General features: G+C 47.7%; 1 long non-coding RNA gene across 1 annotated transcript; it reads left to right on the forward strand.

The window, feature by feature from the left end:
- The first annotated feature begins 18,050 nt into the window (after nt 1–18,050).
- LOC119815645 lies at nt 18,051–22,730 on the forward strand. The gene is made up of 3 exons (XR_005285550.1): nt 18,051–18,331; nt 19,850–19,913; nt 21,981–22,730. It is a non-coding gene; the product is annotated as an uncharacterized LOC119815645 (long non-coding RNA).
- Nucleotides 22,731–23,290: the final 560 nt, after the last annotated feature.

Here is a 23,290-nt window from a genome sequence, read left to right on the forward strand (position 1 = left end):
GCTACCTGGAGCCCAGTGCAGAGGCGAAGACAGATAAGGACCTGTCTTTTGGGATATTCATGATGATACAGAGAAGACAGATGAGGAGAGAGGCAATCATGGGCAGTGCAAGATGAAGAGAAGCACAGGGGTGAGGACTGGGCAAGCACAGGCTAGAAGCTCAATAAATACCTACAGTCATTAAGCTGAGACTTCCTCATGATGAGAGCTCTAGGCTGGAGTCCAATGTGTTCCCATATTATATTTGTGAATATATTTGTGAAAGGAAACGGCGTGGTCAGCTCCTCATAGTCTCTGACATCTTATAGGGTAGTGAGTGAGTTCTTTTCTAGATTTTCTGTATCCCTCCCAAAGAGAGAAGGCGAGGCGGGGCATGGAAGAACATGGGAGATATTTTAGGGCTGCTTGGAAGAGCCTCAATGCTGACTTCTCTGGCCTGGGTGGGGACACAGGTTGTGATGTGGAGTAAGGCATAGGGGTATCAGTGCCCACAATTCCTCTAGATGCATTTAGCAGAGGAAAGCGATGCTAAGTGTTAAACAAGGAGGGTAGGAATGTGCTTATGAAGCTGGCATGGGTTCCGGATGGCTACAAACCTCCACCCAGCAAGTGCCCAGTGTAGTGTGCTGATCACCATTTTTGCAGCTTCTGTTGATAAACCCAACTCATCGTTGAGAAAGAGCAGACTTTGAAGGGTTGCTTTTGTTCTTGAGAGGTGGTTTTAGGAATGACTAGATAGAGGGATCCCACAGGGCCATCATCTCTGCTCGCCTTCATCCTGCTTTCAAGCTTCCGGCATTGAGAAGAGAGGATGACCACTAATAGGTGGCTCCAAACTTGTGTGCTCCAAGATACCAAGTATGCCAGGAGGGAGGTTTTCTTCCTCCTACACAGTGAGTATGTGTCCAAGTGTTTGTCCAGGTTTCAGTTCCAGAAAAAGCACATTGTGTCTACACCGATCTCATGGCCACCCCGATTTGTGTATCTTGACAAAAGCCCCTATAGTGTCGAAAGTACACTTCCCTCCAGAGTCTCAAGCAAACTGTTGCCACGTAGCAGTTCTCTCTGAGGTTAAGACTTTCCATTTTGTAGAGAAACTTCTTAAGACAGCAGGTTCTAAGGGGAAGTGACATGCTGCAGGAAAGCTCGTTTAAGTTTAATATCTGAAGCAAACCACTCAAAATAGTTTCAGGAAGTCCCTGAAGATGACCAGATTCACAAGAACTTTCCCACAAGAGCATATAAATGGTAAAGACCATTGAGAGTCAGCAAAAAAAAAAGGATCTCAGACAAGACCCAAAGAGGCCTGGAGGAAGCAGAGACCAGCAGAGCGGCCTGGAAGAGGATCAGACCAACCTGAGCCACCTGGAAAGGATACGTTCCAACCTGTGGAGCTGCTATAGGCTATGCCATACACTCTTCCAACTCTTTTGAACTGTTGCCCACGTTGGCTGGGCTTTGGTGGTGTGGCTGTCTTTGAATCTTATCTGCTCTTATAAGCAGTCCCTCACTTATATTCCTATAAGTAACCCCAGTAAAACTCAGTGGTTGACTAAGTTGGACTTTAGTGGTATCCATACTTTGGGTGAGTAGGTGTGTATGTGTTGTGTCTCCCTAGGAAAAGTCTGTAAGGCAGCAACTATGGAGCCCGCAGTGGGCGCCTTGTGAGAACTAAGAGCAGCTGGCCTACCACACAGTCCTAGAAGTCAAAGGGGGATAGATGACATGACAAACATAGGTGGCTAACTTATTTTTATTAAAGGCCACTTAAAAACTCCTAAAAGAAGACAGAGGTGGATCGTGCAATTTTACAGCATTAACAGTCTTTGTTTCCTTCCCTGGCTCGTATTCAGAATAGGCAGTCACAGGAGCCCAGAGAAGAACAAAGTGCCAGGTTGTCACTATCAGTGGCTTGGAGAACATGGCTTGGGCAGGCAGACACCCAGAGCTGACCCTCGTGGTGCAGAAACCACAGTCATCTCTGCAGACACCTGTAAGCGCAAGCCTCCCCTAAATCTTGGCAGGGCTATCTTCAGGTGCTTGCCCCAGTTGAGGAGAGGGTGAAACTTTTCCTCCACTCTTACCAGTCTGTCCAGGACATGGCTCTGGCGGAGACCTCCCTTTCCTCAACAGTGCCTTGAAGTGACCCATCAGAGGTACAAGCTGGTGTCCCCTCAGAGTGGTGGTGCTCTTTTCTGTGGAAGCTAGTGGAATTCGTGATGGGTGGCCAGAGACAGGAATATACTCATTTTCCTTCTTTTTCAAAAATGTGAAGCATCACAATCCAGTGCAAACACACACACACACACACACACACACACACACAATCACTGCAAAGATGCAAGCCACCTCCAATGTGTGACCTCATCCTAACTAGCATGCTATGTTGGTGTGCCTTATGAGTGTTTAAATGAATGAGGGTGTACTTAATAAGTTTTTATCTGTTTTTTTCCAGATTCTGTATAAAAAGCATTTGAGCATGCCTATGAGCCTGCAAGCAACACAAAGAAAGGACTCATGCCTGTTTGACCATTGCTGATCCCCATGGCTGAGCACCTATGCTGTGTACTAAAAATATAATAGTCATAGGTAATTAGGCAATTAGTAGGTGTCAAAGCATATCATTTAATTGACTCCTTACTGTAAGTAAGTTCAACAAAGTAAGTGCAGTAGTCACTTCTGTGAAGCACATCTTACAGAAGAGGAAACTGAGGCCCAGAGAAACGACTTAGCGCCTCCCCTCCGACACCAGTGTTACGCCTTCACACGAGCATGTCTGTTTAAGAGCATTCCCCCACTCGACACGTTTGCTTGCGACATTTCTGTTTTTCATCAGCGACAGAGGGGACGGCTCTGTTCCTGCTCTCGGCAGGACGTAGGAGGTCGTCCTGGATTGGTCACTGCCCCAGGAGTCCCTTAACAGCGTGGGTCCAGAGTGGCCTCACGTCTGTCTTTGCTTGGGCCATGTTGGCTTAGTCAAGCCTTTATCAACGGGCTGCCAGGGCATCTGCTTGCATCACAGATGTCGGGCTTTCACCAAGACCACTTCCTGTCCCCCTGAATTGTACAAGACTATCCTCCAATCAACACAACTGCCATCTTCAGGAGGGCCAGACCTGCTCACAGAAGACTGTCATAGCTGGGCTTGTTGACTCCTGACGTTCCTTCCTAGAAGGAAGGAGAGGGGATGAGTGTTATGAGATGGTCACCCCAGTAGCCAGCCCCTCTTCCAAGCCAGCTAGCTGTATGCAGTTCTGCTCTAATTGCATGTGGCCTTGAGGTTGCAGGAAGGGCTGCAGTTTTTCTTAGCCTGTGAGTCACAACCCCCACCAGGACTGCACATCAGACATCCTGCATGTATGATATTATGATATTTACATTAGGGTTCATCGCAGTAGCAAAACTGCAGTTATAGAGTAGCGACGCAAATAATTTTATGGTTGGGGTCACCACAACATGAGAAACTGTCTTAAAGGGTCATAGCATTAGGAAGGGTAAGAGGCACTGGGCTAAAGTGTGTGGGTGGGGTAGACTAGAGGGGAACCTCAATTACATAGCCATGAGAGAGTCATCCTCCCTGCTGGGTTCAGACCTTCTAATGCGGCTGCTTTAAGATCTGTGCTCCTGCCTGTAACCTCCCGCCCACTGTGCTGTATGTCTGTCTAGCAGAGTAAACTTTGGTGGAACCATATCTTGGCCTGCTTTGGGACCTATGGAGGAGGGGTAGACATCGGTTACATCTCCCCCAGGGAAAGAATTTGAGCAGCAAGAAGCCAGTTGGCTCAATGCTTTTGTGACTCCCCCCACCCCTATTTGGCCTTTCTTTCCTATTACAGGGTCTGTGTCCAGATGCTCATCTGTGAGTCTTTTTTTGTTTTGTTTTTTGTGTTTTTCCCTATAAATGAAGTTTAGGGTTTTTTTTTTTTTAATCAACATTATCAGTGCTTTTACACTGGTTTTTTCCTAAGTTCCACTTCTCACAGTATGACAGAGAAAGAGCCATGTAATCCCTACACAGTTTAATATGTCACATTATAATAAAGAAGTAACAAGCTTAAGGAACCCAAGCCCTTTACAACGTGTAATAAGTAGCCTGCTTTTGATTCAGAGAGGTAACATGAATCTCTGTGAAGACTCTCTGGCATTGGAAGCTTCTCTGCTCCCAAGACCCCCTGAGAACTAACATCCCCTAAGAGCAGCTTCTGAAAGTGAGGACATGCCAGGAACTGGCTTCAGAACTCCCAGAGTGGTAAGACTCCAGTTGCCTAGGGTGGTTTGTTAACAGTATCTCATCCCCTTTCCAGATTGGAACACACTGCTCTGGGGTCACCTCCATTTGAACCTGGATCCTCGGCTTTAGTCCTCTTCTCCTTCACTCCAGTATCCAGCACTGATTGTGGCATAAACTGGCCCCCACCCCTGAAAGTATAGGCAAACTCTCCTGAGTACTCAAAGCCTTGGATGCAATGAGGTCGGGACAGGATGGCATCTCTAAGGAGACTGAATCTTCTGTCCAGCACCATGGTACCCAGAGTCAGCAGTTATGTGGCTCTGAGTGGCAATAATACTTGGGAATGACTGGATGGATGGATGGATGGATGGATGGATGGATGGATGGATGGATGCATAGATGCATGGGAAACCAAAGCAGAGAATGCCCAACTCTGGGCACAGACTGCATGAAGTTGGTAGAGAAGAGAGAATGCAGGAACATGGAGATGCCAAGCCTGAGCCAAGAAAGTTGTTTTGCTATGGAATATATTATTTTTGCAGGTTGCTATAGTTACCGCTGTGAAATTAAAAATTAAAACCTTGTGAAAGAGAGAGGGTTGACTGAGATGAGGCAGTTCCTTGACAGGCTGAGTTATTTATCTTTTCCCCATGTAACATCTGGTTACGTGCTTGCAAATTTATTTTTAATTCAGAGCTCTAAAAAGGATTTTGCATTGATATGCCATGCAGAAATGAATCACTTGGGAGAGAAAGATTAACGGTTAGTATCCGATGGCAACTGGTGACCTCTGGTATGTCCCCTGGCCTTTGCCTCTGCTTCTAAGGCAACCTCTAGGCATCAGCGTAGGACTGGCAAGCATCTGGAACCCCTGCCAATCAAGCAGCAGCCGTAACCATGGCTCCCAGATACAGAGCCTGGCTGGAGGCTGCTCTCGGTTCTAGTGTCTCTGACCAGGAGGGTGAGTGTGGCTCCTGGAAAGAGGTTTGAGATCCTATCTCTCCAGTCTGTCCCCCATCCTGTGAAACCATCAGCATTACCCAGGATCTGTTTGAACCTTTGAATCATATTCCCAGAAAGACAATGCTTGTGCTTTAGTGGAGGTGACACTGCTTGGAGCTGGGAGATGCGGGACCTGGGTCCAGCCCAGACACTCGGGCTTCATGTGCTTATAAAAGTGACTCTTCTTTTTGATCCCATTTACCCTCTCCAGGGAGCAGTTGGAGTCTTCAGTATTCCCTAAGTCCATCCTAGAAGTCTCAAGAGTCACCAGGAATTCTTATTTCCTCCTTGTCACCCAAAGAATAAGACTGGGATCTCAGGGCTTAGGGTGGGCTTCCCTGAGAGTCCCCTCGCCTTCCTCCTGTCTCAGGCCTCTGACCTGGGTTTCTCCCGTCTGCAGGGATCTCTTCTCTCGTGTTCCCAGGTCTTCCTCCTCTGTCTCACCTTGGGCTTTTCTCTGCTTTCCTCTCTGGTACCCACTGTGGCTGGGTTATCCAGCTCCTGATGTAGAGTTTGGGTTCTGTGCTCTCTTACCATCATCAGGCAGCTACCAGGCAGTCCTCTTCTTGGTGGACTAAAGCTTCCCCCCGCCATGCATTCTGAAGTTATTGTTTGTGACTGTTGCTGTTGATCTTTTATTGTGCCCAATCTAGCAATCAGTACAAGTTTACATGTATGTGTAGGAAAAGGTGTACATACACAGCGTTTGGAACTTTCAGTCACCCTGAAAGAATAAGGGTGATTGCTGTAGTGTACTGTCCTCCTGCCTCCCTGTTGTCTGCATCAACAACAGAGATTCTCTGGCTTGGTCACAACTTTACCGTCTAAGGCCAGAGCAGGGTCTACAGTCTACGTAGCACAGGACTTAGTTAATGCTTTTTTGAGTAAATAAATAGATGAGGGAGAGGATGGAGAAAATATTTCTCATTCCTCAAGTTATGTTAGACCAGGTGGGGATAAGCTATGACAGGCTGGAAACAAGGGGAAAGAAGTGGGAACCCCCCACCCCGCAAAAAGCCTCATAGGGCAAGGAAATGGATGCCAAAGGCAACTGTAAAGGAAAAAAAACACTCCCTTAAAACAGCTTCCCATGCATAGAAAGGTCTATGCAGCCGTGGCCCATGCAAGCATGGGAAGGTCTATGCAGCCGAGGTTTGTGCAACCATGGGAAGGTCTATGCAGCCGTGGCCCATGCAAGCATGGGAAGGTCTATGCAGCCGGAGCCTGTGCATGCATGGGAAGGTCTATGCAGCCGAGGTTTGTGCAACCATTGGAAGGTCTATGCAGCTGTGGCCCATGCAAGCATGGGAAGGTCTATGCAGCCGGGGCCCATGCAAGCATGGGAAGGTCTATGCAGCCGGGGCCTGTGCATGCATGGGAAGGTCTATGCAGCCAGGGCCTGTGCATGCATGGGAAGGTCTATGCAGCCGTGGCATGTGCAGGCATGGGAAGGTCTATGCAGCCGTGGCATGTGCAGGCATGGGAAGGTCTATGTAGCTGACGTATGTGCATGCATGGGACGGTCTATGTAGCTGACGTATGTGCATGCATGGGAAGGTCTGAGGGACTTGACTACAGTGGTGTCACTGACCCTGTCTGGTGTAAAGGCTAAACAACAAGATGACCAACAGCCACTCCGTTCTGAGTACCCATTATCATCGGACAGTGTTTTAGGTAAGTGAACTGACTCTTTTAGCCCTGTGAGATCACTATTATTATTTTTCTGTTGGGTCCCCAGTGTCCAGGAGGGACACTGAGGACAATTTATACACATTTATAGACAAATGAGTCTCCGTGTCATTTTTAAGGCTTGAAATCTGATAGAATGGTGTTTTGTCTAAGAACAAAGAGCCAAGGCTGTTTGGCTCTGTCCATGGTGACAAAGGAGACCTCTTCCCCACATGTTGACTTACTTGAGTCACCTCAGACCTTGAAGAAATGACTCCCCATCCCCCGCCTCTCATCCATCATCACAACTTGCCTGGCAGCACGGAGCTGAATCTGAACAACTTTGGGCTAGGTGGACCGGCAGCCAGGAGAGGCTTTTCCTATCAACAGCAGACACAGCCTGGCCCTTGTGTCTCTGAAGCATCTTAGCTGTTGTCATCCTCCACTGTGACTGGGATGAAGTGGGAGGATCAGGGAACATCTTGTGGGCAGACGTATCCAAACTTCTTGACAGGTCTGGACTCATCACCGAGGATCTCCACATGAATGTGCTTCAAAAATCATGGCTCAAACCCTGGGCTTGTACGCTCATTGGAGGATGAATAATTAATTAAAACTAGCTACCAGTGCCAACAGCTTGGTGCAGAGGGTGCCGTGTAGCTGACAACACGGTGTCCCAGCTTGACTCCGGTTTTGGAGAGGGTCTGTTGTTTCTGGCAACTGATTTGGTAGCGCCGAGAGCAGCAGGTCTCCCGATGGAGGGGCCTTTAAGGCCGTTGCAGTGAACGGAGACAGGCTTGGGGAGGTAGTGCTTCCAGGTAAACCAGGCATAAATTGAGGTGCTTTCCGGACAAGGGGTGACTGTAAGAGGCTATTCTTAGCTTCTTTCCATTCCTTATCTCTTTTGTGTAATGAGGTCTTGGGCTCCATTTTGAGAAGATTTGGACCGGTAACGCAAACGCCTCGGGAAGGCAGGGCACTGTCACGAGGATGGATCCCTTAGTCCCTTTCTCATTGTCTGCTTTGCTCTAGGCTATGAGCTCTGGCGATAGGTCCTCTGTGCTGAGATCTGTGAGGCTTTAGGAATTCACCTGACTGGAGTGATGGAGGAGTGAAGAAAGGATAGACACATGACCCACCTCCAGAAGAGCTGGGTCAGGTGGGCTCTATGCTCTTGTGGAAACGCACAAGTAGCAGTCCGGAAACTTAGTGCATTTATTTATTTATACAGCTGAACAAGGAAGTGGGCTTATGGTACGTAGAGGAATGAAAACGCAGATTTAGTTAATCTTGGCAGGAGGTCTCTATAGGGGATCAGTCTCAGGCTGTAAACATCCAGGAGGAGGAAGCTGCTGCTGACATTTCAGACACACTGACACATCTGCACACAGACCAGGGGAAATCCTTGCCGTTCCCATGGGGCCGGGGCATGGGGGTCCTGGTCCTGACTGTGCTCCTGTCAACAATAAACAGTCCCTTAGCACTTCACCTGCTCCCCACGCTGCTGACTTTTTTCACCTGTCAGCCCTGGGAATTTGGCATTGTGTCCCTCAGTGCTTGTCTAGGCAGCACAGGAAGGATAGGATGATGGGAACTGTAAGCTAAGCCAGATGTTTGCTCAAAGCCTGTAGGACGGATTCCCTGGACCTTGGACATTTCACAGCAGGTGGGTGTGGGGCAAGACCCGCACTTCATTCTTCAAGATCCTTGGGTTTGTTCACGTAGACCGTTCTGGTGGCTGACCACTATGCAGAGCCTGACGAATAATGGCCTAGGTGCCTTTTCTGAGCCTGGTGCAAACGAAGGCCTGAAGCGGTTACACCTGGAGAGGAGAGAAGATCACACACATGTGTGCAGCGCGATTGTGAGTTGGGCTCAAGAAGTTCGTAGGTCCTATGTAGGCCCCACTCTTGGGAAACTTAGGAATGAATGCAATGAAATTATAAGCAATATCAACTATTACGATTGCTAAATTACTGCTGGGCTATAATCTATTCGCCCTGTGAGGCAAGGACGTCTAAGTTAGCCATGGGGACTGAAGCTCCCCCATTTGTTCTACCTCCAACTGTGCGGGAAAGAGGGCGGAGCAATAGCCACCGCCAAGGGAGCTTTGTGAGACACGGTGAATATACATCAATCTTATTGGTTTGATCCGTGTCATGGGCCCCTCCTAGTCAAAGGGGAAAGTGAATGCTCGGCTCCTCTGTAGCCGCTATGAGAGGAGTTGTTAGCTATGTGGAAGGCAGCTGTGCACACATGGTAGCTCCCCGAACTTAGAAATCCTCTTTGTCTATGAACACCAATAATTTGCACTTCTGCAAAGAAAGCCCACGTATCTTTAATAACATATGTACGTGACACCGGTAGTGTAGCTAGGCTACAGGATCTAGTCCCACTCGGCCGAGTGCCAGCTGTGTGTCCCAGACAGCCCCCAGATCTTCTCTGTGCCTTCCTTGATCCACCGTTAAATGGAGCTTGTTGTTCCCAAAAGGAGTGGTTTACCAGAATGAAACACAAATGGTCCTGGAAAGAATTTTGAATCATGCCTGACCTTTCTTGGGCATCAGAGAAAAGTCAACACAATCACTATTGTTATCACCACTGTGAGCGTGACTCCCGTGGCGATACGAAAGAAAAAGATCACTTTTGTTATTATTGTGACTGTGGTCACCACTGTGAGGTTTTTCTGTGGGTAGAAACAAGGCCTGGAGTCGTAAGGCATGGCCCAGCTGACCTGTTGGTAACTTTAGACAAGCCCTGTTGGCAGCCAGGTGCTCCCTCTGTAGGGTAAGAAACTGGTCCCACAGGTGTCCTGAAAGGTCTCAGGTATACTTAATCCCCAAACTCTGTCCTGAGCCTTATTGTGGAGGGCAGCCAACCTGAGCTGGGAGGAAGGGAGGTTGCGGCAAAGTTGGAGGTTATTCCTCTGACAGCTTGTTGTCCTCTCCCTCACGGGCTGAGGCCCCTCTGAGCTCAGACACCTCGTTCCTGTAGCTGGCTCCTGGCTTCTTCTCCCCATGTTTTTTCTCCTCAGACACTTTCCAGCCTGTTTCCTGTGGCAGAGGTCATGCCCTGGGGAGCGGTCCCTCTGGGCCAATGCCCACAGAATCTGTACTGGGAGGAGCGCCAGGAGGGAGGGGAGGAAGGTGTTTTCTGGAAGGGTGCCTAGAAGACCCCTCTGCCCTCTAGAAAGGTTGTGTCTCCTAACTTCTGGTGATCTCAGCAAGCTCTCATTTCTTTCTATGCCTCAGTCTCCCTATCTGTTCAACTGAAGCACGAGAGACTGGCTTTTGATGATGAGGCACATTTCCAAGTCTCAAGGCAGCACCTGAAAGGCAGGTGTCCTCACAGCAACCCTCGGTGCGGTGCTACAGGAAGGGGACAGAGTTGACAGGGCTTCAGTAATTTCAGCCCTACGGCACCAGACAGGGCAGCTGGCCTTTGACTATTTCTTACACGGCATCGACTGAAGTTTTCAACACAGCATTTTAACTCCAAAGTTAAAACGCAAAGTCTGACAGCAGAAACTAGTGGGTATAGATTTACCATGTGTCAGGCATTTTGCTAAATGTTTCACACGTATTAATTTATGATGTAATCTCCCAGTAATGCAGTGAGGAAAGCACTATTAATAGTTTAAAATTGAGTAGCAAGCAACTGAGTAACTTACCCATGGCACTCCAGCAGATTGGGGAATCTGAGAACAGTTCACTTGGCTCTGAATACTGTTGTTTGTTTGGAGGGGGGGGGGGGAGTTAGCTCAGCTTTTCTGATGTTGGAATCTCTCTTGCAGCATTCTCTTGGAATCCTTTGCTTGGCTTCAGCTTGTACACCTGCAGGGACGGAGAGCTCACTACCTCCCTGGGGATCCTGCTCTGGCTGCATCAGTATGAAAACACTCCCTCAAGTTTGTGGAGTGCTTAATAAGTCTTCAAGACTCAGAGTGGTTTCCTGGGAAACAGAGCAGCTTGCTCAGCCCCCAGGGACATGGTGTGGTCTGGATTACAAGTGAAGAAATTTAGAAAGAGCCAAAAACCTCACGTTTGTTACCACGGGAGAGAGGACATGTTGTGGACCCACAGGTTGGGGCTTATTGTGGGAGTTGTTCCCACCTTGAGCTTAGTCCGTTTTGTGCCGCCATCGAGAGTACTGTAGACTGGGTGATTCAGAAACAGGGATGTTTGTTTGGAACCATTGTGGTGGCAGCTGAAATCTCAGCAATCAGGAGTGGAGGCTGGAGGATGGGGAGTTTGAGGCTTCATAGGGAAGGCTAGTCTGAAGACACTAAGGGTTGTAGATGAAGCTCTGGGGCCCCGGGTATCGTATCCAGCACGACCAGAAGGAAAGCGGACTGGCTTGGTTTACGGGGCTAGGGCAGCAGTTCTCAACCTGTGGGTCAAGACCCCTTTGAGGATTGCATAGCAGATACTTACATTAGGATTCTTAACAGTAGCAAATATACAGTTATGAAGTAACCATGGAAATGATTTAATGATTGTGGGTCACCACATATGAGGAACTATATTACTAACGGGTCACAGCATAAGAAGGTTGAGAACCACTGCTTTAGCGGGTTCTGAAGACCACGATCAGGGAACAGGCCTCTGATGCATGTCTTCTTGCTGCCGTGAGAGACGGAAGAAGGCCAAAGGAGAGCATGTCCGTGTGCACACAGACGATAGACAAGCAGACAGAGAGATGGGAGCCTCGATGTAATTTATGTTTCAAGACGTGCCATCTCATTAGTCCGTGCAGGAGGGTGGCACTCTCGTGACGCAAGTATTTGGCCCTGACTCCTGCTACTGGGATAGAGAATTACAGATTATATTTCTCAGGGGATAGTTTCAAGTCACAGGACTGAGCATCAGCCTCACTTGTGACAAGGCCTTCACAAGACCAGCTTCTTCCCAGAGCTGTCGTGAGGGTAGAGCAGAAGGCACAAGAGGTGCCGGATGGAGCTAGATAGTGATGTTTCCTGGTACTTCTGCATTATCACCCGTTAAGATCCATTGTCTCAGGCTAGTGTTTCTGGCTTGCTCAACGGCTTGATCATACAGAAATTAGATCAGGATGTTCACCCTTAACTATCCTGTTTGCCATATGGGAAAGCAGAGTCTCAGGGAAGAGGAGAAATTTAGGCATTTCAGTTAGGTGGTGACCTAAAATAATAGGTCCATGGAGCAAGGGGAAAGGTAATTAACCAGTCCCATGGGCTAGCGTAGGAAATGTGAGGTCCAGGATCGAAAACAGGCCCCTGGGAGGATGTTGGCTCCTTCGCACCAAGTTTCCTAGAGCTCACCATTATGGGGCCACACAGTGTTCATCCTAATGCTCAGCTGTGTGTTCCATGAGGTGTGTCCATGCTTAGTTCTGAGACACGGAACATGAGAGAATGCTTTCTGTGTCTGAGGACGTACGTGCAGGAATGTGACCATAGTTGGATGACTCCATGGAGAAAGCAAGGACTCAAGAAGCACCAGTGGCCCGATCCCAACTGTCCTGTGTATGTGACCACTGTGAGCCTCTGTCTCTTCATGTGGAAGACAGAGTTAAGACTGTTGAGAGACTTAAAGGTGACAAGGACAGCTAAGTAGCTGGAAAAGTTGCCAACTAAGAACTATATTTAAAAATTAGGCAGTGTGACATCAAACCCAGATTCTCCCCCCCCCCCCAAGAAAGAAAGAAATAAAGAAAGAAAGAAAGAAAGGAAGGAAGGAAGGAAGGAAGGAAGAAAGAAAGAAAGAAAGAAAGAAAGAAAGAAAGAAAGAAAGAAAGAAAAAAACTTTGGTCATTTTGCTTTCTTGAGAAGCGAAGTTGGGCATCTCTGGCCCCCGGAGCTGCACTCTGCTCTGCCAATCTCTTTGCAGCCGATACAGGCTGGACTCAATACAGAGACCTGCTGGTCCAGCCCTTTTGCTCCAGACTCTCCTTTCCTCCATGTCCTGAACCTGGAGGTGGCTGTGCCAGCTCAGGCAGGAGGAAGGATCTAGAAGAAGCACCACCCATTCCCTGGAGGTGTTTGCTCAGGGCCACCCCAGGATGAATATTTCCTTTTATAATGTTGCTAATCACTTTCCCCTGCAGGCAGGAGCCAGCCTCTCTGCTGCTCCTGCAGCTGTGGTGCCCCGTGGGCTCTTCATCAATGTTACATGGTAATTAATAATAGATTCCCCTGCTCCAACTCCTGCTCTCTCTGACAGGCTGGAGCTTCCCTACCAGATGAGACCAAAATCAAAGGCCTGAAATTGCAACTGAAAACATTGCCTCCAACAACTCTAGTGAAGAAATCGTGACAGCTTAAACTCCCGATGGTTCCAGCACTGGATGATCTTCTTGTTTTACCCTATGACCCCACGGATGAATATTCTGCATCACGGACTGGAGACTTTCACCCATGTGTTCGGGGGCAGGGAGATATAGTCTAGTGTGTCTTGGTGCGATGAAGTAGATGGCAGTGGAACTCAAAACTCAGTCCTTTGGCAAATGCCCAAGAGGTGCTGATGCTGGCGGTCCAGGCGCCACTCCCTGAGAACCACTGCTCTATTTGCTGTAAATACAGAGAGAGCTAGTAGGTACTTGGTTCCGGGGACAGGGAGTGAGTAAGGCAAAGTGGTACCCACTCACTTGGAGAGAATCAACCCAGGGTATCATGTGATGGCTTAGAAAGCAGGGTCTAGAATTAGACATGCTGGATTCAAGGCCTGAGTCTGTAACTATACATGGAAGAGCTGCCTATTTTTTTTTGAAACTGTCTCATGGGAATAATTATGCATCATGTCTCAGCTGACCAGAGGAACAGTTGAGAAAACGGATGTAGAAATATCTGCTCAGAAGTGTAACATAAACAGTGTAACAGCGTGTGGTTATTGTTGTTACTAGGTGATCGCCCACAGAGGCGTGACTAGGTGACATTCATTTATCAGTTCATTCCACACAATTGTCCTGATCTCCAAGAACATCCCAGGTGTGGGAAACACAGATGCATCAGCCACAAGTCTGTTTTCTCATGGGAGTGCAGGATGGTTGCATCAATTGGAGGTGGGGGATTTCTTAGCAAAAGGGACATGCATTTACAAGACTCCAGAGAAGTGTGACATGTGACAAGGAGGAAATAAACGGGCCAGGAAATAGATGTTTTCTTAGGGACCAGAGTCAGTTGATGTCCCTGTTGACAGAGAGACATGCCGGCTCCTGCATAAACCCTCCAAAAAGATGCATGGTTGCAAAAGACCTTCCTCCTGGAGGCTTGCATTTGGATATGGCAAATCCAACCACACACCAAAAAGCTGCTTTTCACCTCATCAGCTGCCTGAACCCTGCCTGGATGGGTTGACACTGGTGGGGGGTGGGAATCCTCTCATCCTACCAAGACAGGCAGACTGAACCCTACCCCCCCCCACACACACACACAGGAAAATCTGTCGGGCCTCCTGGGCTCAGCAGCTAAGGCAAGTACTGCTTCTAAGACTGGTGTTCACCAAAGACCCTGGAGAGACTTGGGATTTGCCTGGGTAGCTGGAAAAGCTGTCTCATTTCTGCTCATTTATCCCTCTCAGATCTGTCTGATGGCATTTGGTGACTTAAGGTACTGGTAGCTCATTACTTTATTAAGTTTCCTGCTAAAAATACAGACAGGTGTGCCTCTCTCATAAGCTTCATAGTCCAGAATTAACATGTTTCAGATATATCTTCCGAGTTTCAAAATTTTTCAGTTTCCTTTGTCTTTTAAAATGTTCATGCCTATTAACCTAAAGTCAGAGCCTTTTGCTATGACACCAAGATGTAAATCTGTTCCAGCTGTCTTACAGATACCTGCAGCTTCCTGGGAGAAGTTGGGTTGTATCAAGAAATCTGGTCTGGTAAAAACTAACAGTCTCCAGAGCCTATTTTGACCCCACCCATTTTCAAGCAGATTTTGCAGGTTCACTCCTCCTGCCTGGGCCAAGACCAACTTACAGAGGGCCTTCCAGCACCTGTAACAGCTCCTGGGACTTCTGGAATGTTCGGGTGGAAGTTCCACCCCAAGTCCCCTCCCCTGGGAGTTGCCTCAGTCTGGACTCCACTCCTGAGAAAGCCTGCCAAACAATGACCCCTCCCCAGAGATGCTCAAGACCACCCTTACAGGGTACTTAAACAGCCCCCCAGAGAACAAACACGTGGTTTTCTGATCTTTCTTTTCCGTCTCCTCTCTGGGAGACTGGAAAGCCATCTGGGAGCATTTGTATCCATTAAACCTGGTCCTTTTCTAGTTTGGTCTGATTTGTTCTGATTTGGATTATGGTGTTGATGGAGAGGCTTACCAGGGTGCAGAAACTCCACCTATGCCAAGGTGTCCACTGGAGAAAGAGCTCACTAGCCCTTACGAAAAGCTAGGATGTATCTATGGGGAGGGTGTCTTAGGAATGGTAGGCCCAGGTCTGTGCAAGGTATCCCAGCTGGGCATCTCATGTTGCTCATCCTCTAAAGGCCTCCAGGGAGTTCAGACCTTTGGGCTTTAGAAGCACTAACCCTACCAGAAGCATATGCTCTTATGCCACAGGGCTGTTTAACCTGGCTACCAGACATGAGCAGTTTTAGAGGTGGCCAGCTGCACTGACCATTTCCTTCTCTGAACCTGGTTTGATTGACATGTCTGAAGGATAATACTCTCAACTTTGCCTCCTGGTAGAACGAGAGTCAGAACCACGCCTGGCTGTAAATGTTTTGCAAGCTGGCCACTTAATAGGTGCTCGGTGAACGGCCTCCTGAGGCTTGACTCCAGGTGAGGCTCCAACTAGAATTTTCATTGTGCCAGGGCCTGTGTTCCATTTGAATAAATTTACACAAAACCTCAAATGTTGCATCCCTTTCCGGCTGTTAGTTCCTGTAAGTACAGGCCATCATTTAAAAATTGGTCTCCCTTTTCTCCACCACTCCCTTTGCTCTTTTAAAGGATTTCAAGAATTAGTCCGATATTCTGGTGTGGAAGCTGTTTGGCTTTGGGGCTCTTTTGTTGGAGGGGCTGTCTTCCATGAAACCCTTGATTCCCTGCTTGCCTGGAAGGAGACAACGGCAATGATCCCAGACAGTGGAGGGGCCTGGAATCGTCGAAGGAAAAGTCACCTGTATTATTTCTGCTCACAACGGTAGCACATAGAGACAAGGAGAACGTATAGAGCAGCGGGAAAAATTCGCAACAAAGTCCTTAGAACAACCTGAGCCAACAGTGCTCTTAACAACAGTGCATTTCTTTACTGACTGATTTCCCTGCAATGTTTTCTTAGAGCTGACACTCTAATACACCCACAGCCCCCCACAAACACTAGTGTGTTTTTGTATATATATGTGTGTGTGTTATATGTATATGTATGTATGTATGTATGTATGTATATTTTTTCTCTATGCTATTACAAACTTGCCAACATCATTTTTCAAAACTATGTGGCAATCCTCAGTATAGGAAGTTCCTAACGTGCCCGTCATAGGGTGTTTAGATGGTACTGGGTTTCATTGAGGTGTTTGTGGCTTTGATGTAGGCACTCCTGGCTTTTTTTTTTTTTTTCATTGAATTTTGGTTACAGGATGGGAGAAGGCATCAAGATGAAGGCTCTGAAAAGACTTTGTGGCAGCGTTTCTGGATTTCAGAATGTGCTTTCGGGCCGTCGTTACCGTAGGCCTCTTCAATCAATAAGCCACGGAGAGCCTTTGATCCCAGGAGATGAGACATGCCCCGGCAGCATGCTCCTCAGGTCTGGGGCCCTCCACTCAGTCAGCATGCTTGCTCCTTTGTTGGATACTTGAATGATAGGCTTTTTTCCAAACATCCTTGGTGCACAACATGCAACTGAGGTTCAAGGAAGCTTTAGCTGTCTCTAATTCTCACACATCTTACTTTGTCAAAACAACAAAAAAAGACTTCATGTCAACCAGAAATAGCTTTAACTTAAACAAGTAAGCATTGCTATTTTCTTTTCTTTCTTCTTCCTCTTCTTCATCTTTCTCCTCCCTTCCCCCTTTTCTTCCTCCTCCTCCTCCTCCTCCTCCTCCTCCTCCTCCTCCTCCTCCTCCTCCTCCTCCTCTTCTTCTTCTTCTTCTTCTTCTTCTTCTTCTTCTTCTTCTTCTTCTTCTTCTTCTTCTTCTTCTTCTTTTTCTTTCTTCTAATTACAGCATTCCAAGAGCTAGCTATCCAGGGAATGTGCAGCTATCCAATGATGCTGCCTAGCCCTTGGGTTACATCTTCCTTTCCTGCCATCCCTTAGAAGGGGCATTTGTTTTCCATACTTGTTGCCTCTTGACCCCATCATGATTGACACACCTCTGTATATCAGGCTCTCATCCAGAGTATGAAGATAAAGGAAAATCAAGAGACCAAATGGCTTCATCATCAAGCCTGTTTTCTACGTCAGGAAGACAAAAGCTTTCCTTAATCAGGCTACGCAGAAGATTTTTTGCTTGCATTTCCATAAGCCAGAAACAAGTTGCATGGCTGTTCCTAAACAAGTTGTTAGTGAAGAGAAACAGTGTTATCAAGATCCGCACCCAGAGCTCAGTGATGGCCGCCTTTGTGACTGGAGATTAAAACAGAAAGAGAGGACTAACCAGGAAGAACGGGGTGGGGTTAATGAGAAGGAGCTTGCCAGGAAGAAGACATTGCCATAGACTTTGTGGAAGATGGGATCATTTTGCCCAGAAGGATACTTTTGTTGGCTGATACCCATTCCTCTGGCCCAAAGAGTAACTAACCAGGGCTAGAGAATTCCTAATGTTGCACAGTGAGTGCAGTGTGCAGTGTGAATCGATGGCACTGGAATTGGTGGAGCCATGTTGTCTCTATCCAGACTGAGGACCTGTGCGTAGATGATGGCACAGACTTGGAACCAAGACCTTGATTGAAATATAGCTGTGGCAGTCTGACTTCTGGACTTTTCGCAGATAAAAATGTTAGCTAACATATTCTCAGAGTTGTGCAAATGAGTTTGTTGGGTAACCAGAAGAATGCAGAGCAGAATTGCAGGCAGGAAGTCAGCAAAGGGTTGCAGAAGAATGATGTCATTTTGAAGAAGTGTGTTGGGCTGTTTGACTACACTTTTTGGCGTGACTTGGTCTGACATGCTGATGTGGAATGTGATATGCTGGTGCAGCAGAGAGAGCCACAAAGTGTTCCAGAACCTTCTCATTAGGAGATAGAGTACTGGTCAGCCTGACACTTGCCCTGTGAGCTTCAAGCCTGCACCAAGGTCAGACCTAGTGTTCCCACGGACAGAGGCCAGAGAAGACACGAGGCGGTGTGGGGGAGCGATGTTTTGGTTCCTCAAATACTTTCCAGCGGCTTCAGAGCTTCCTCCTGTGGGAGGCCCTGTGTCAGCAGGCAAGGTTGGCAGCTGATGAGAAGTAGACAAGAAAGAAAGCCCAGCAAGCTCCCGAGAGCCTGGGTAGTCCTGATGCAAAGAGGTGAGAAGTGGGAAGGGCAGATAGCAGGTGCCTCCTTCTGTTCCGGCTTCGGCTGCTGACTAGTCTCTGCAGCCCTGAGCAGAGGTCTTTCCTGGAGCTCAGTTGTCTCGTGTTAGAAATGCATGGCCAGAGCCAAATTGACCATTGTCTCCAGGTCACAGCCAGGGCTGGATTTATGAGACTGACAGGCCACAGGTATTGAGGGGAAAACAACAAGTTTTAACCCGTCTATTTGACTCTTCCAAGTTATTTTAATTCCAACTAGCTTGAAATGTTCTGGTCTTGAGATAATATCAGGCTCGGTGGGAAACTGGTCCACTGGCTGAGAAGTGTCAGTGTTGCCAATGGGCCCGCGGCTGCCTATAGTGCCTACATTCTTGAAGTATGTGTGAGTTGGATGAGGGGTAAATGAATGCGGGGTGGAAGGAGCGCCACCTGTGTGTGTGTGTGTGTGTGTGTGTGTGTGTGTGTGTGTGAGAGAGAGAGAGAGAGAGAGAGAGAGAGAGAGAGAGAGAGAGAGAGAGAGAGAGTGTGTGTGTGAGAGAGAGAGAGAGAGAGAGAGAGAAAGTGTGGTGGTGTGGTGTGTGTGAGAGGGAGTCAGAGAGCAGAAAGTGTGTGTGTTGTGTGTGTGTGTGTGTGTGAAGAGGAGAGAGCAGAGAGAGAGAGAAAGACGTTGATGTGTCTGTGTGAGAAGAGGAGAAAGTGTGTTGAGAGAGAGAAAGTGTGTGTGTGTGTGTGTCTTGTGTGTTGTGTGTGTGAGAGAGAGAGAGAGAGAGAGAGAGAGAGAGAGAGAGAGAGAGAGAGAGAGAGAGAGCTGGGAAGAATGCATTGGCCCTGGAGTTGGCAGATGAGTGGGACCTGGCCACCAAGTCATGTGACAACTCTCCATGGGAGGAACAGGTGCACGCGCGCGCGCACGTGCTCCGGGCAAAGCTTCTTCTGTCTGGTAGGGGATGCATGCGAAGGTTGCAGAGAAAAAAAGGGACAGATCAGACAGGACCTGGAGGGTTCTAGATCCCGTGCTGAGCTTGGGAGCTACAGTGGAGTTTAGATAATGATGATGTCTTTACACTGTTGAGGAAATCTTCTCTCCTGCTTCTGTCGATAGGTCAGGGGAAAGAGAGGATATCAGGCTGCTCAGAACTGTGGAGAAGGACAAAGAAGCAGGTGTGGGTGGGTGTCTGGAGAGTCTGGCCCCTGTCCTCTCTACAGGGGTACAGGGCCGCTTGTGGCTGCAAGGACTAGTTTCTCTGATGAGTTTTCAGTCACGTTTGCTGATTTTTGAGTGAAAATCAACTCAAATCCTGCTATTATGGAGCTGGGATGGCTCAGCTATATGGGGGCTCAAAGCCTTCAGGGTCAAGTTCTGGGAGATGGCCCTTGACAATAGTCCTCCAACAAGATCAACAAGATGTCTCTGGCAGGTTGGAAGGGGGGGGGTACCCAAGGAAAGGTCTTGGGGTCCTTGTCAGGCTTTATAACAACACTGTGTTGGCTAAATTTTTTCACCTGACACAGGCTAGGATCACCTGGAAAGAGAGAAACTCAATGGAGAAAATGCCTCCATCATATTGGCGTGTAGGTAAGCCTGTAGGGGGATTTTATTGATTAATGACTAATGTAGGAGGGTCCAGCCCACTGTGAGTAATGCCATCCCTGGGCAGGTGGTCCTGATTTGTACAAAAACTGGCTAATGATCTCGCTCCTGTTCCTTCAATGATGACTGTGATGTAGAAATGTCAGCCAAACCTTGTTCTCCCCCAGTTGCTTTTGTTCATGGTGTTTTATCACAGCAATATAAACGAAGCTAGGACAAACTAAGAGCAAAAAGGCCCCACCCTGTTATCAGCTGATGCTTCAGAGTGTACCCCGAATCTAAACCCTGTGTTCCATCCACCACCTCTGGCCCAGGTGCCCTAAGTTCCAATGGCACTCCTGCTCTCTGACAAGCTGTTCTTGAGGAATCCTATTAGTGCAGATCTTATCTCACAGTAGGAAGCTGATGGGCTCCTGTGGCATTCAAGGATAAAGCCAAGAGCCCCATATGTTATCTGCTCCAACCGGGGGTCCAGGCCCTGCTTCTCTAACCCGTCACCGGACTTCCCACCCTTCCCTACTTCGGCCCTGCTCTTCTGTGCTTTCCATTGACTGGCCATGGAAACTTCCAAGACAGTCACATGGTTCCCTTAGCTGTCGGTGATGGCAGGGAAGGAAATACAGTTCCTACGCCTCAGCAGCCGGAGGAGTTCCCTTACTCCGTATGGAGCGCCAGCCTCTCAAGTAAAGCCAAAATCTATGACTGCCACAGAAAGGAATTTCACGACGAGTCAGTATGACACAGAGATGTGGTTTATTAAATGAGATTTAGAAATATGTCTTCAAGTTTATAATACAATCACATCATTTCCCCCTTGACTTTCCTCCTTCCGAACCCTCCCTTAAATCCCACCTTGCTCTTTCAAATCATGACCTCTTTTTAAAAGAGATTTTTTAATATGGGTTTAATGCATGAGGATCAGCAGAAGAGGTGCTCAGGGAAGGAATAAGATGTCACCAAGCATGGGTATGAGCTTTTCAAGGTAGAGTCACACTTCATTGCCCTTAAAGAAATCCACGTACTTTATTTATTTATTTATTGATTGATTGATTGATTGATTTTTGATAGTACGTACACATACACAGTGTATTGTGATTATATTTTTCCCTTTCTACTCCCTGTCACCCCCATCTTTCACTCTGAACTCCGTCTTCCCAGCTAGACCTTCAGTGGATACACCCCTGAAGAACATGACATCTCTTATAGCAATTATAAACATTCAATAGCTCCTTGGGGAGGAATGGGAGCCTTCCCCAAACTAAAGAGGGGCACAAATACATGTTTATAAATATAAATACTTAGAAGGAAGTGTGGCAACATGCCCATTTAGGGAAGCAACAGTAGCAAGTTCTGCTTTGGGCTCATGACTCACCCCGTCACAGGCTTTTAGCCAGGTTTATAGTAGTGAGTGTGGACTCCCTCCTATAGAATGGGCCTCGTATGCAGGCTGGTTTCCCCCAATGTAACCATGTCACTATCCCACCAGTTAGAAGTAGGTATTGTAGTAAGCATGTTCTAGAGTGGATGCCCCCATTGGTGCTCACCCCCACCCCCACCCCACCGCCCCAAGCAGCCTGCTTAGCAGTTTTTAGCACTATGTATGTAACCAGCAGAGAGGAAGTTTGCAGCTCAATTCCAGTTTGGTTTCTCTACATCCTGTAACCAAAGTATGTGGTATCTTCAGCAGTAGGATCTAGTCTTGGTGGGATACCAAAAGCAAAGACAATAGCCATTATTCTTTTGGGAAGTTGCCTATTTTTATAATAGCCATATGTATATGTATGTATACACATATAGATATATGTATCATTATAAGTTTTATATATATATATTACATACATATATAGATTTTGGTGAGTTGTAAAGTTATTATCTCCAAAGAGTCCTTTAACTATTGGGGCATTTCTCCAGCCCGTGCTAAGAAATTGAAATGAAATCACAAGGGTTCATGAGATAAACCATATGGGATTCCAGTCAAAATTCTAGAACACAAGGGTGTAGAGAGTTAGGGTATCTTTACTGTAAACGATAACCCAGGGTATCGGTTTTGAGCTTCCCAGAACGTGCGCAAGCGGAGGAGGACGCTACTTGAGATCATAAATGCGGAGACCTCAAGTCTGGTTTGATGCTGCTTTCACATTCCTACTTGAAGATGTCTGTATAGAAGAAATGTTCTCCCTATGTCAGCAACCTTCACAGCTACTGTTAATAGCGCTGGAATTCTCGATTCTCAGTTGTGAGAGGCATCACGGAGGCTCTGGACTGAGAAGCTCCTCTTTCTGTCCATGTCCCCTCAACTTGCCCTTTCTTATCACATACTACCCGGTTTTGATGGCTGTTCAAATGCTACCTTCTTATTCAGACTCTGCCCAAGCACCTTATTTAAAAATGCATCCTCACTCTTTCCAGTAACTGACGGAAGCAGAGGCAGAGATCCACAAACAAGTAGTATGCTGAGCTCTGAGAGTCTTGTGGAAGAAAGGGAGGAGGGATTGTACCGGCCAGGGAAGTCTTGATGGGGGAACCAACAGAGACAGCTGACCTGAGCTCGCAGGAGGTCATGGACACTGGACTAATAGTCAGGGAGCCTGAATGGGACCGACCTAGGCCCTCAGCATGTGTGTGACAATCGTGTAACTTGGTCTCTTAATAAGGCTTCTAACAGTGAGAGCAGGACCTCTCCCTGGTGCTTAGCTGGTTTTTGGTAACCTGTTACTCATGCTGGATTACCTAACCCTGCCTTGACGTAGGGGAGGAGCTTGGTGCTGCCTCAATTTGATGCGCCATGCTTTGTGCAAGCCCATAGGAGGACTGTTCCTTTCTAAAATGAGATGGAGGAGGAGCAGGTGGGAAAGGGGGTAGATGGTAAAGGGGAGGGAGGGGGTAGGAGGAGAGGAGGGAAGGAAAACTAGTTGGTATGTAAAGTAAATGAAAAAAAATGTTATTTAAATAAAAAATAAAAACGCATCCTCAGCATTCGTCCTCCTGTTCCCTTCTGTGTCTTCCTTCACCGGCTATGCCATCATCTAAGAGAGCATTTTATTTATCTATCAGTCCAACCCCAGCCCCTCTGCCCTCCCCCAACCCCCCCCCCATTAGCTCGTGGGCTCCTGAGGGCTGGACGGAGAGCAGCTCAGAGCAAATAGGCAGCTGTCCCATTTCCTGGGGACCGAGTTTCTGTCCTGATCACTGTTGAAAGCCTCGGTGCTGAGAGAAGTTGGCACAGGTGGGGATGCCACCAAACAGTCACATGTTTGCTGAATGACGTAGGCGCTACACCACCGGGCACTGTGCACCTGGGGCTGTGCATCAACCTTTGTAACATCCGGGGAGCCGGCGCTGCAGCTGGGGCTTTCTGTTTC

This window comes from Arvicola amphibius, chromosome 5 (genome assembly GCF_903992535.2).
Source record: "Arvicola amphibius chromosome 5, mArvAmp1.2, whole genome shotgun sequence".
Classification (NCBI taxonomy): Eukaryota; Metazoa; Chordata; class Mammalia; order Rodentia; family Cricetidae; genus Arvicola; species Arvicola amphibius.